Raw genomic sequence first — 13,753 nt, 5'->3', positions numbered from 1 at the left:
GGACCTCACAGACCCAAGAGTGTACAGAGGACTATAACTGATTACTTCAAGTAAAACCTAATGTCAGTTAACTTAGACTGTATACTGTAGGTATAATAATAAACAGTACTGTACATATGTTTATCAGATGTCAAGTTTCTTTGGGTCACAACGGTTAAGTGCATGCTCTGGTTAACTGCATGGATTTCTTTGGCCCCAGACCCTTGCACTTAAGCAGATTGCATTGTATTGCCATACTGGGACAGACCAAAGGTCAATCAAGCCCAGCATCCTGTTTCCAACAGTGGCCAATCCAGGTCACAAATACCCGGCAAGATCCCCAAAAAGTACAAAACATTTTATTCTACTTATCCTAGAAATAGTGGATTTTCCCCAACTCCAATTTAATAATGATCTATGGACTTTTCCTTTAGGAAGCTGTCCAAACCTTTTTTTAAAATTTTGCTAAGCTAACCGCCTTTACCACATTCTCTGGCAACGAATTCCAGAGTTTATATGTTGAGCGAAGAAAGATTTTCTCTAATTTGTTTTAAATTTACTACTTTGTAGCTTCATCGCATTCCTCCTAGTCCTAATATTTTTGGAAAGCGTAAACAGACGCATCATGTCTACCCGTTCCACTCCACTCATTGACATTTGTCAATTCTGCCCACCATTTTCAACTTGTGTTAATTCAGCCTCTTAGAAGCCTACCCGACATCTTTTTCCAGCGTGCTATTTGTGTGATTCAGGAATTTTTCACAACAGAAGTCTACTGTAAACCATTGTTTGCCGAATTGTTCTCTGAAGACAGTCATCCCAAAACTTGACTGCTTTGCTTAGGAAAGTCCATGTTTCAGTACTTGAATAATTTAAAGCACTGTACAGAAATCTCTATAATTAAGTAAATGAAGAGTACAAACAAAATTGGGCATAATAGAGACATTCAGTGCAGTAAATTAAGTAATTATTTAAATTAAGCTATTACTATAAAAGATAAGGGCTATAAGGATTTTCTTGCTTAGACATCCACTTACTTGTTTTAGTTCATGCTAAGGTAGTGGAGAAAAGACTATCTGAATACAAGAAAGCAAGGGACAAGTACTTAGGATCTCTAAGGGAGAGGAAGAGACGGCTTACTGAACGATATTCCTGGACTACTGCCGGCCCAATGCAGCCGCCTGAGGTAGTTCTGGGTAAAGCACGTGCCATTTTGTGGGACCCCCCCTGGAAATAGTGTGGCTGCCCGGTTACCTTGGGAGCCTTACCACCGCCACCTCAGTGGGTGGCAATAAGTGCTCCCAGCCGCATGGCCACACGGTAAGAGTTATCTTATCTTGTGGCCAGGTTTTTTGTGGGGGCTTTTTACCCAATATGGTAAAAAGAACCCTGGCACACAGGAAAAATAGTCCCAGCCACTACCGCAGGGCCCTTTTTCTTGCAGCTTGGTAAAAGGACCCCTCAGTGATTTAAAATGCTTGGTATAAGGGAAGGCGGGAATCAGTGTTCCCAGAGAGATAGCTGATGGCGTGTTAGTAATAATGAACCCAATATTCAGAAAATGCTGAGTCCCTAAATGTATGTGCACAAAGGGCCTTTTTTTACCAAACCACACTAGCGATTCTCACTCGGCAATGCCGGCAAAACTCATTCAAGTGAATGGGCATTGTCAACATTGCCGTGCCAGGAATCACTAGTGTAGTTTGGTAAAAGAGGCCCTTTATGCACATAAATTTAGGGACTCAGCATTTTCTGAATATTGGGCTCATTATTACTAACACTCCATCAGCTATCTCTCTGGGAACACTGATCCCCGCCTTCCCTTGTGTACTCAGCCTTAGTAAATTTTCAGAGAGGTCAATTTATGAGAATAACTCTCAAAGATAGGAACATAAATCCTTTGAATGCTGGGCCCAATAATTCTTGAAAGTTAACAACTGCCACACCCAGGGCTGATGTTAGATATAAGAACATAACAACATAAGTATTGCCATACTGGGACAGACCGAAGGTCCATCAAGCCCAGCATCCTGTTTCCAACAGTGGCCAGTCCAAGTTACAAGTAACTGGCAAGATCCCAATACAGTACAATCAATACATGTTATGCTGCCTAACCTACTCTGTACCTTTTCTAATTCCACTATAGCTTTTCTGAGATGCGGTGACCAGAATTGAACACAAGGTATGGTCGCACCATGGACCGATACAAAGGCATTAGAACATCCTCATAAATCAGTGGGGAGTTTCCCTTTGAAAATTTGATAGCAAGACTGCAGGTATAAGGTAGCTGCAGGCCTACTAGAATGGCCCTCGGTTTAATAAAAAAAATGTCCCCTAATTACTTACATTTATCACTGGCTACAATTTTGAATCCACAGTTGAACCTTTTCAACCTTATTGTAATTACCTTGATGCAGAGGCCGAACTGTTTGCGAAAGCACTTTTTTTTTTTTTTTTTTGCTAAGTATCTAACTGAAAATTCAGCAAGCCCCTGGAAGCCAGTAAGCTTTCTGTAGTCAAGTAATTCATCATGTTTGAGTTGCATTTATCTCCCAATGAAAGTTCATTGTGTTCAAGCTTCTTGGAAAGTGTAGAAATTTATATGACCATTTCAAACCTTGAACAAGGATAGAGAAACCATAGCTCTGCCTTTTTGTTTTAGCTACACATCAAAAAGAATATATTATTTGAGTTTGATACTTTTGCCGTAATAGTATAGAGTGATATCAAATAGCTCAGCAGTAAAGAATTTAACTTAGCTGCATGACTGAAAGAATTATGCACTGACGTTATGCTAGTTGTCTATAACTGTATATAATTCTAACCCATCATTCATTTTCTGTGTATCACTCGCTTGTGGTCCTGTTCTGACTCTTGGCTGCTGTGTAAGGCTGATTTTGGTGCCCATAGACGAAACCAGATAGCAGATCTCAGCAAATGGTGGGCAAGAAGGGAAGAGGCTGCCTGAAACCTGGAGATCAAGAAGAAGCGTTGATAAAAGCCATAATGACACAACAACAGCTCTTTAAGGGGCCATTGTACTAAGATGCATTATGAAATGGGCTTAGAGCTTGATTCTATATATGGAGCAAAAAAAAATCGGAGCTGAAAAAAGTGCTATTCTATAAGCTGCAGTTAGGGGTCCTTTTACAAAGGCGTGCCAAAAAGTGGCCTACAGTAGTGTGGGCGCGTGTACTGGACACACGCTGGACCATTTCTCCACCATGACTGGAAAAAAGGGGGATGTTATAGGGTCGGGAAATAGACGTGTGGCAAAATAAAAACCAGCATGCATCTATTTATGGCCTGAGCCCTTAAAGCCACCTATTCACTTAGCGGTAAGAGCTCAAGTGTTAACCATCCAGCACGTGCCAACTGCCGATTACTGCCAGGAACGCACCCATGGTAGAAAATTATTTTCTATTGCGTGTTTTTAGCGCATGCCAAACTCAGAATTACCACCAGGTGCACACTCTAGCCGGGCGGTAATGCTGATTTGATGCGCACTACATGTGTGTAGGCCCTTACGCACCTTGGTAAAAGGGCCCCTTAAGGTTATGTCCAGGAATTGTATCTAACTTTAGGTGTGGCCATTTGCACCAACTAAATTGTGGGGCAAATATACTCACCGCCATTAGGCGCGTACCCGTTATTCTATAACAATGCATGTTGATGTTAAGAATGCCCCTGTTATGCCCATGACTCTCCCACTTCTGTACTTCCTTTTTCAGATTATGTGCAAATTTTGGGTGCAGATCCTGCATCTAAATTTAAGCACATAAGTGCCGGTTAAATCTAATTAGTGCTAATAATTGCTTGTTAAAAAAACAACATTTATTGGTGCTAATTAGCATATTCAATTAAATTGCATGCAAAAATTTACATGTGTAATTTTGAGTGACTTTTATAGACTTATGGGGTTAGTACGCCCTAATACAGGACATTCTTGCACACAAACTATTTCTAGCATGTCCATAAAATAGGGCATTTTCAGTTTTTTTAATTTACAGGTGATGCACTAATGTTATTAGTGTGAGGGAACTATAAATAATTAGCATGGGGGCATGTACTGCCTCCTATTTAGAAGATGTATATAATATTATTTATTGGTTTAGTTTTTCAACAAGAGTACACTTGTATCAGAAACACAGCTAGGTAATTAACATCATATGTTCCCAATAAAGTCGAGAAGAGAAAAATCAAAAATAAATATAATAATGTGAGAACTTAACAGTTCAATTAAGTAACATATTACACTTTCTTAGACCTCAATCCTTAAGGGGGTGATAGGAATTAGAGAAGATTACATGGGGAAAACACCTATTTAGGAGATGTTAAGGGCTCCTATGTTAACCAGTTAGGGTGCACCCATGCCATGCCCCACCTAAAAAAATAATTCAAATAAATAGCATGTGATTAATGTGTGCAAACATAGAAATTACCACAGGATGTTGGAGCACGCCATGTGGTAAGCTTTCTCTGGTGCAGTAAATCCAGTTAGAGTTAGTGCTCCTTAATTAAAGGGCCCCTAAAATAGCAAATGCACTTGTAGCCCTAAGGGACATTGCAGCAGGCTCCTCTATGAACTAGGAGACCCTTTTACAAAGCGGCGGTAAGCCCAACAAGGGCTTACCGCTGACTAAAAGGGAAGTACTGCTGAGCTACCACAGCAACCCGGCGGTAACTCCCTCCCCCAGGTGCGTCATTTCTGGTTCTGCAAAAACATTTCAATTTTTGTAGCACCGGTATGTACCCAGCAGTAATCGGGCAGTACCACGTCCTGCCTGCTTACCGCTGGGTTAGCGCGGGAGCCCTTACCGCCACCTCAATGGGTGGCGGTAACTTCTCCCACCCAAAATGGCCACACGGCCATTTCTTTAAGAAAAGGGAAACCTGCCTTTTACCCACAGCAGAAAAAGGGGGGCCTCAGCACATGTCAAAAACATGCACTGATATCAGCGCAAGCCCCCTTTGTCACAGCTTCATAAAAGGACCCCCTAGGTATTTAACACCTTCAAAATATTGACCCTATGCAGTTGGCTATGTTTTCTATGCCTAAATCCAGGTCTTCTGCTGTTCCTGCAACAATGGTACTTAGTTTAAAAATGAAAAACAAAGGATCTATTAAAAATAAAGGGCTTAAGCTTTTAACGTTTGGTTAGCATACGCAAATGGGATACCACTGAAAGGTGTTAAAGCTTTTTGTGGTATTTTGCCTGTTTGCTTGTGCTAACCCATGCGTTACCAATTAAAAAAAAAAATCAGAGGATGCGTGTTGTGAGTGGAGAGTAGGCATTTTTGTGTTAACTCTGGATAATACAGAGTTAACACGGGAGCACTTAGTGCCACCTAAATAGGAGGCGGTAAGTGCTCCCGTATTAATTTTTTGCAGGTACCATGGGCTAATGGAAACATTAGCACACAACTGTGTAATTAAATTTCGTTGCCAGAGAACGTAGTAAAAGCAGTTAGCTTAGCGGGGTTTAAAAAAAAAAGGTTTGGATAGCTTCCTGAAAGAAAAGTCCATAAGCCATTATTAAAATGGAGTTGGGGAAAATTCACTGCTTATTTCTAGGATATACAAAAAAAGAAAAAGAAAATGGCTGAGCTCTACCTAAATGTGGTTGTAGCATACACAAATATAGAAAAGGAGAGCTTATTGACACAACAGGGATATATCGAGAATATATAAATGTAAGTGCATACAGGAAGCGTCTCATACAGTCACATGGACACTTGTATGTGTCTGGCTTTTGTTAAGCCTATATATTTTGTGACAAAATGTAATCATGGACTGCCCCCTACCACCTGTGGTGCATGAGAGTTGCTTTCTGTGAAATTCCTTATACTTAACTCTAAGTGTATGTGCTTTGCTATCTTGTTGTGATTATCACTCTTATTTGACTACAACGGGATAACAAGTTTTTTTTAAGGAAAAGACACAAAACCCTGTGAGTGCACTTGAGAGCAAAAATTATATTAAATAAGAGTGATAATCACAACAAGATAGCAAAGCACATACACTTAGAGTTAAGTATAAGGAATTTCACAGAAAGCAACTCTCATGCACCACAGGTGGTAGGGGGCAGTCCATGATTACATTTTGTCACAAAATATATAGGCTTAACAAAAGCCAGACACATACAAGTGTCCATGTGACTGTATGAGACGCTTCCTGTATGCACTTACATTTATATATTCTCGATATATCCCTGTTGTGTCAATAAGCTCTCCTTTTCTATATTTCTAGGATAAGCAGCATAAAATGTACTGTTTTGGGATCTTGCCAGGTACGTGTAACCTGGATTGGCCACTGTTGTAAACAGGATGCTGGGCTTGATGGACCTTTGGTCTGTCTCAGTATGGCAATACTTATGTACTAGCAAGTTTTAAAAAAACACCTTCAAAAAGTGCTGTGTTAAATCTGGGATTAACAGATGGAAAAGTTCCATGTAAAAAGGCATCAAGCCCAGAGTTCACCGCACTTTAAGAGCCCCTAAATAGCTACTATTTTGAATCCAATTGGTTGTGGACATTTCTAGAGACTCAGTTTTCTCTTACCTAGGTCCCCAACTCTGAACTCCTTCCTACGCAACATTTGTTTTGAATCCTTATTTTATAAATTTAAGAAAGACATGGCTTTTCTAACTGACCTTTGCGTAACATCATGGTAGCCCTTATCACCATTCTTCTATGCTGTCCCACCCCTTCCCCCTTTAACACTCCTCTTCCTCCCTTTCGCTTTCTCTTCCTATTGTCTCATTTCAATATTGTAAATCATTATGTTATGCCTATGATGTTATTAGCTGATTATCCAGTGTTTGTAATAAATAACAAAATTAAGTCACTGGCCCCTATCATGGCTCTCTGGTCCATCACTGTCAACTTTCTCCCCATTTTCTCTGTACTGTTTCTTCATATATCATAGAAAACATAAGTGGGAGAGAAGCCACTGCAGCATCATTTGGACTAGGCAGGTGACAAAGGAGAAGTCAAACTACATAAATAAAAGAAGGAAGAAGGAAAAGCTGAGGGGACAAAAGAAACTTGGATGGAGGAAAGGTAGTCTGTGGAGAAAGAGATGTGAGAGACTGAAAGGGAGAAACAGAAAAAGACACTGAAGGGAAGGAAGACGAGAAAGATTAAGGTATTTAAAGTACTGCATGCAAATGGTTCAGCAACAAGTTTGGTGCCATCCAAAAATCAGAGGAACATGGCAAGACTTTTAGGGACCCTTTTACTAAGCTGCGTAAGCACCTATGCACGCCCAATGTGCACCATTTCCAAGTTACCGCCCGCCTACTGTGTGGTCCTTGTGGTAATTTCATTTTTGGCAAGTGTCTGCTACGTGCATCGAAAAAATAATTTTTATTTTGTGGTGCATGTCAGCTATATGCGCCAAGTGGCATTTGATGCACGTAGGTCATTACCTCCCAGTTAGCACGTGAGACTTTACCGCTAGTTCAATGGCTGGCGGTAAGGTCTCAGACCCAAAAGGGACGCATGGCAATTTTCATTTTGCCGCAGGTCCATTTTTGGCAAAAATTTTAAAAGGGCATTTTTTCAGGTGTGCTGAAAAATGATTCTGCGTGCGCCAAAAACACACATCTACACTACCGCAGGCCATTTTTCAGCGCACCTTAGTAAAAGGACCCCTAAATGGCCTACCAATAGAGGTGACAAAGGTCAGAACTTCGATCTTGGACATGCTTCAGACTGTTATCGTAGACAGTGATAGGAAAGAAGCTGAAAGTTCAAATAAAAGGGATAGGAATGTAGAGCTCTATGTTACTCTCCTACCCACGCTGGAAGAAATGCAACTGGGCAGACTGGATGAGACAATTTGAACTTTATCTTCACCTGCTGTATTACTGAAACACATATGGAGTGGCATTTTAGAAAGGATATTCAAATCAGAATTGAGACATCTAGGTTGGAACATCTCCAGTTCTGCTAGTGTTTTAGAGCAGAATCTGCTGATGTAGAACCTGTTCTAGAATATATGGAGAAATGGTCATTTATGCACTAGTAATGTGTGGCATGAGCATATATTAAAAGAAATAAACATCTATAATATCAGTGGCTCAAAACAGGCATATAAACATTTATGTGCCTGAACATAAACATCTGTCTAAGCCATTTTCAAAATATACATGTTTATTTTTCCTGAAGCCATCACAGAACCTAGTATCCCTTGCCAGTTTGGTTTTCCTGTGGAGAGGGGATAATTCTTTTTTTTTTTTTACTAAGTCACGGAAGCATTTTTAGCTCGCGTTTACCGCCAGCTGATTTCTACCGTGAGCTAAAAACGATACTACGGCTTAGTAAAAGACCCCCCCCAGGGGATTAAGGGGAGACCTCCCTTAACACCCCCTTGCCATTTGTATATTATTTGGTTTTAGGTGTGTTTATCATAGCCTTGTAGAATAGGAAACTTAGGGGCCCTATTGCTAAGCTATGTCAGGTACTAAGGCCCGCCTAACGCAGCTTAAAATGGCTACCGCACACTAAAAAATCTTCTTTTGGGGGGGGGGGGGTGTTCCTGTACTATCCAGTTAGTGCGTTCACATTAGTACATGTTAACTGGTTAGCGCAGGGAAACTGTATGAGCCCTTACTGCCTACAAAATAGATAGTGGTAAACGCTCACGCAGTAATTAGCACATGGCCAATAACACAAAAAAATTGAAAATCATCCATTTTATGGCTGTGGCAAAAATGGACTTAGTGTGTGGGGGAAACCCACATAAGGGTGCTCTAAGGCCACTGTTTACCACAGCCCAATAAGAGGGCCCTTTAGACATTTATGAAGGACATTTATTTTAAGTGCCGGTTTATAGTGTTTCTAAAATAAGCGCCTTTATGAATTGCTCTAGTTGAATAGTAATTAAAAAGCTGTGAAGTTAATGTAAGTGGAAAACAAAAATCTCAAAAGTTCTGCAGCAGAATATTCCAGTCCTTGCTGTTCCATCTAACTTTCAGCTGTCAGGAATGCAGAGGCCTGAAACATAGTTTGCAACAGTAGGAAGCATAAATAGGGAAGGCTTGAAGCAGATCCTTGTACACCGGGATCATTAAATGCATACTAATAAGAGGAAAGGTGCTCACATTTGCTCTGCTATTACCGCTGGTTATTTTGTCTTTCATGGCCTTTCCACAAGGTTAAGCCTATAAGTAGAGAAGTAGCCATAGTCTCAAGGTCATTCTCTAATACTTAACTGACTCATAGCTTCTCAATGTTTTGACACGGTTATCAGTTCCATTGCCGTCAATCTCTGTAGATTGATAATGACTCCATTTCACTGGTGCTTAAATGTGTAGGGGGAAACCAATGACTGCAAAACACACATTTCTATGATTCATTTGGAGAAGGACGAGATAGTTATCACTTTGAATCTATAACTGTATATAAATTAAACCAGGAACATAATTTAAGTTTTAGAGTTCAGACGTGGGACCTGCAGTTTTGTCAGTTCGAGCTTAGAATTTAAAAATTTAGATGCATAATTTTATTAACCCCTTCAATGTTGGATCAGAAATCCCAATCTAGATCATCAAAATAGAGGCAGATGAGTCTGCTGCATTGCCTTGTGCAAAAGTTATTCATAACTGCAAATCTTTCATGCTAATCAATCTGTAAAACTTCTGTAAATATTTTCCCCAAACAAATTTGTGCCTCAGTGTACTTCAGAACAGAAGATGGTGCTTTCCTATCAGGAATGTAAGTAAAATGCTTTCAACAAAGAGTTGACCAGTCGACTCATGAAACAGGTCGTTTTTTTTAGACCCTGTTTTCATTCCTGAAGTGCCTAAAGCCTGTTCACATCAACAACATACACATAAATATTTTACTGGTTGTAGGTTAGTCTCAGACTTATTTCGGTATCATTTTTTTCAACCTAACTAATGGGGTCTTTTAGCTTGAGGGCCCATAGGAATAAAATGGGATCTGCTGCAGATAACTCGCACAAACCTTTAGTAAAAGAGCCCCTAAAGGAGAAAGAGATAAGACTAACTATCCAGGAATGAACACAGTCCCAGACCATTTTTATAGTCACTCGAGGATTCCCATAATAACCTCTCTTAAAAAGTTGTTGACTAGGTTGTTCTTGCAAGACTGTGAAATTTGCTTAGGGGGTCTTTTACTAAGCTATGGTAGCTTGCGGTAGAAAGCTGGCGGTAAATGCCAAGATGCTCATAGGAATATAATGGGTGCCTCGGCGTTTACCACCAGCTGATTTCTACTACTAGCTAAAAACGCTACCGCACCTTAGTAAAAGACCCCTTTAGCTTCTTATCCACTCCATGGTTTTCTGAGGACCTTTGTGGCCTCAAAATGAAGGGCTGCAAACTTGAGAGACCATGAAAAAAAAATAGATCCTCAACAGATAAACAGTATTACTGTGCTCTTTTGAATTTATTTAATAATTAAGGGGCCCTTCTACAAGGCTGGGAACAGCGGGGAATGCTGAGGCATCCCATGGTATTTTCAGGATGTGCGTGCATTACTCACATGCTAAAAAATGTAATGTATTTTTTTACGTGGGGGTGTGTCTGGGGAAGAGAGTGAGTGTATTCTGCGCAAATCAGTTAGCGCAGTTACTTTGCCACATGCTGACCAATTAATGCATGAGCCCTTACCACCTACAAAATGGGTGGCAGTAAAGGCTCATACGCTAATCTATTTTAGTGGTCACACATTAGTAGCAAAATTAGCATGTAATCCTAAATACTGTATTGGAGAAGGTGGGTATATAATGCTTTATAGGAGTGCAGAATGAATGCACATAGTATAGGAGTTTGATGCTTTCTATTACAAATTAAAGATGGTTTGTGAGCTAAAAGCATAGGACATGTATTCTTTGACAGCAATGATGAGTTCTACAAAACAGATTCAAAGGATATTCAGCAAGATGAAAGGATTAAGGGAGGAGTCCTGAAAGAGGATGGAAAATATGTAGAACCGTAACTATAGCAGTCCCTAAAATTCACAGGCATAATCTAGCTGGATCAGAATCAAAAATAGCTTTCTAGTGATGATCTTGAAAGAGAATATGTGTGAGTGATGACCTGAAGCGTAATGTTTTCAGTAAAAAGTTGAATATATGTGAAATAAGGAGGAACAGCTTGCTATCTTTTTACTGTTAGACTTGCCTTAGCTGCAAACTAAAAACATGCCATTCTTTTAAATGGAAGATAGCAGTTGGTCCATATGACTAGAGAATCATCATATCCAAAACATATGAGGGAAGGAAAGTGAAATTAGTCTAACAACATGTTTCTTTTTATTTCATTTCTTTTAATACAGTTATAGCCCAGCCATTGTTATACGTCTGAGCAAGTAACAGAGTAAAACATCCATATAATTAAGTACATGACATAGAGCACAACTTCAGACAACATTGTAAGTACACCAAAACCTTGCCTCCTTTCTCAGGAGCCCCTCATGAGGAACTTTATCAAAAGCTTCCTAAAACTCTAGATATACTACATCAACTGACTCACCTTTATCTGCATGTTTACTCACACCTTCAAAGAAATGAAGAAAATTGGTGAGGCAAGACTTCACTTGGCTGAACCCATACTGACTCTGTCCCATTAAACCATGTTTGTCTATGTGTTCTGTAATTTTATTCTTTATAATAGCTTCCACTATTTTGCCCAGCACTAACATCAGGCTTACCAGTCTGTAATTTCCCGGATCACCCTGGAACCCTTTTTAAAAATCGGCGTCACATTAGCCACCCTACAATCTTCAGGTACTATGGATGATTTTAAAGACAGGTTACATATTACTAACAGCAGATCAGCAGGTTCATGCTTGAGTTCTTTGAGTACCCGTAAATGTATGCCATCTGGTCCAGGTGATTTACTACTCCTTAATTTGTCAATTTGGCTCAGTACCTATTTCAGGTTCACAGAGATTTCTTTCAGTTCCTCTGCATCATCACCCTTGAAAACCATTTCTGGTACATGCAGACCTCTTATATCTTCTTCCATAAAGACAGAAGCAAAGAATTCATTCAGTTTCTCCACTATGGCCTTGTCTCCCCTGAGTGCCCCTATTCCTCCTTCATGTTCTAACAGTCCCCTTGGATTCCCTCACAGGCTTTCTGCTTCTGATGTACCTGAAAAAGTTGTTACTGTGAGTTTTAGCCTCTGCGGCAAGTTTCTCTTCATATTCTTTTTTTAGCCTTCTTTATTAATGCTTTGCATCTAACTTGCCAGTGCTTATGTTGCTTCTTTTTTTCTTCATTTGGGTCCTTTTTCTATTCTTTGAAGGACAACCTTTTGGCTGTAATAGCCTCTTTTACTTCACCTTTTAAGCATGCTGGCTGATGTTTTCTTACCTTTCCACCTTTATGTGGAATGCATCTGGCCTGGGCTTCCACTATGGTATTTTTGAATAACATCCACGCCTGATTTAGTGTCCTAACCTTAGCAGGCGATCCTTTTAGTTTCTTTTTAACCATTTTCCTAATTTTATTATAGTCACCATTTCAAAAATTAAGGGGTCCTTTTACTACAGTGCACCAAAAAATGGCTTGCAATGTTGTAGACACATGTATTCGACGCACGCAGGTCCATTTTTCAGTATGCCTGCAAAAAAAGGCCTTTTTTTGGCTGAAAACGGAAGTGCGGCAAAATGAAAATTGGTGCACATCCATTTTGGGCCTACCCATTCACTTAATGGTATGGTCTCACGCACTAACGGGGCGGTAATCATCAGTTTGCATACAATGCCGATTACTGCCTGTTTAGTGCTGCGCGCCGGAAAATAAAATATATTTTCCGGTGTACGTATTGGAAGCACATAAAAAAATGAAATTACTGCCCGGGCCATGCAGGTAGCCAGGCGGTACTTCCGAATTGGCACACTTTGGGTGCACATAGGCACCTACGCGGCTTAGTAAAAGGGCCCCTAAATGCAGCTACAGTAGATTTCCTTTGCGGGTCCAACTGTCGCGTCCCTCACCTGTGCCGCTTCTCCGTCGGTAGGGCCGCGCTGTCAGGGTGCCGCAGGGAGTGTTGATCAGGAGAGGCGGTTGGGCGCCGGGCTCCTGCGTCGCACCGCTGGAGTGCTGTCGGCGGTCTGGGCTGCTCCGGCCCTCCGGTCCACTTCGGTGGCGGCGGGGAGACGCCGGCCAGGTGGACAGGGCCGGCGTTCCCCGAGAAAGGGATCCCTTGCAGGCGCGGAGCCTCAGAGGAACAATGTCACTCCCCACAACGCCCGGATTGGCCGATCGCGGCTGACTCCGCCTCCTGCTTCTGGCTGGCCAATCCGGGGCTGTTGAGTCACGGTTGTGGGGAGCTCCGCCCCCTTTTCAGCTGTTACCAGTCCTCCTGATGGGGAGGGCTATTTAAGAGCAGCAAGGCAGAACTCTCATTGCTTCGGCTTCTACCTGTGTGGATTCTGTGGCGTTGGGTTTTTCTCGGACTGCTCCTGCCTTGAAACTTGCCTGGACCTGGACTTTGCTTTTGTTTGCAGCCTGCCTTGAAACTTGCCTGGACCTGGACTTTGCTTTTGTTTGCAGCCTGCCTTGAAACTTGCCTGGACCTGGACTTTGCTTTTGTTTGCAGCCTGCCTTGAAACTTGCCTGGACCTGGACTTTGCTTTTGTTTGCAGCCTGCCCTGAAACTTGCCTGGACCTGGACTTTGCTTTTGTTTGCAGCCTGCCTTGAAACTTGCCTGGACCTGGACTTTGCTTTTGTTTGCAGCCTGCCCTGAAACTTGCCTGGACCTGGACTTTGCTTCTGTTGCCACCTGCCTTGTG

This window comes from Microcaecilia unicolor, chromosome 4, assembly GCF_901765095.1.
Source record: "Microcaecilia unicolor chromosome 4, aMicUni1.1, whole genome shotgun sequence".
Classification (NCBI taxonomy): Eukaryota; Metazoa; Chordata; class Amphibia; order Gymnophiona; family Siphonopidae; genus Microcaecilia; species Microcaecilia unicolor.
Note: the sequence above shows the minus strand (reverse complement) of the source record.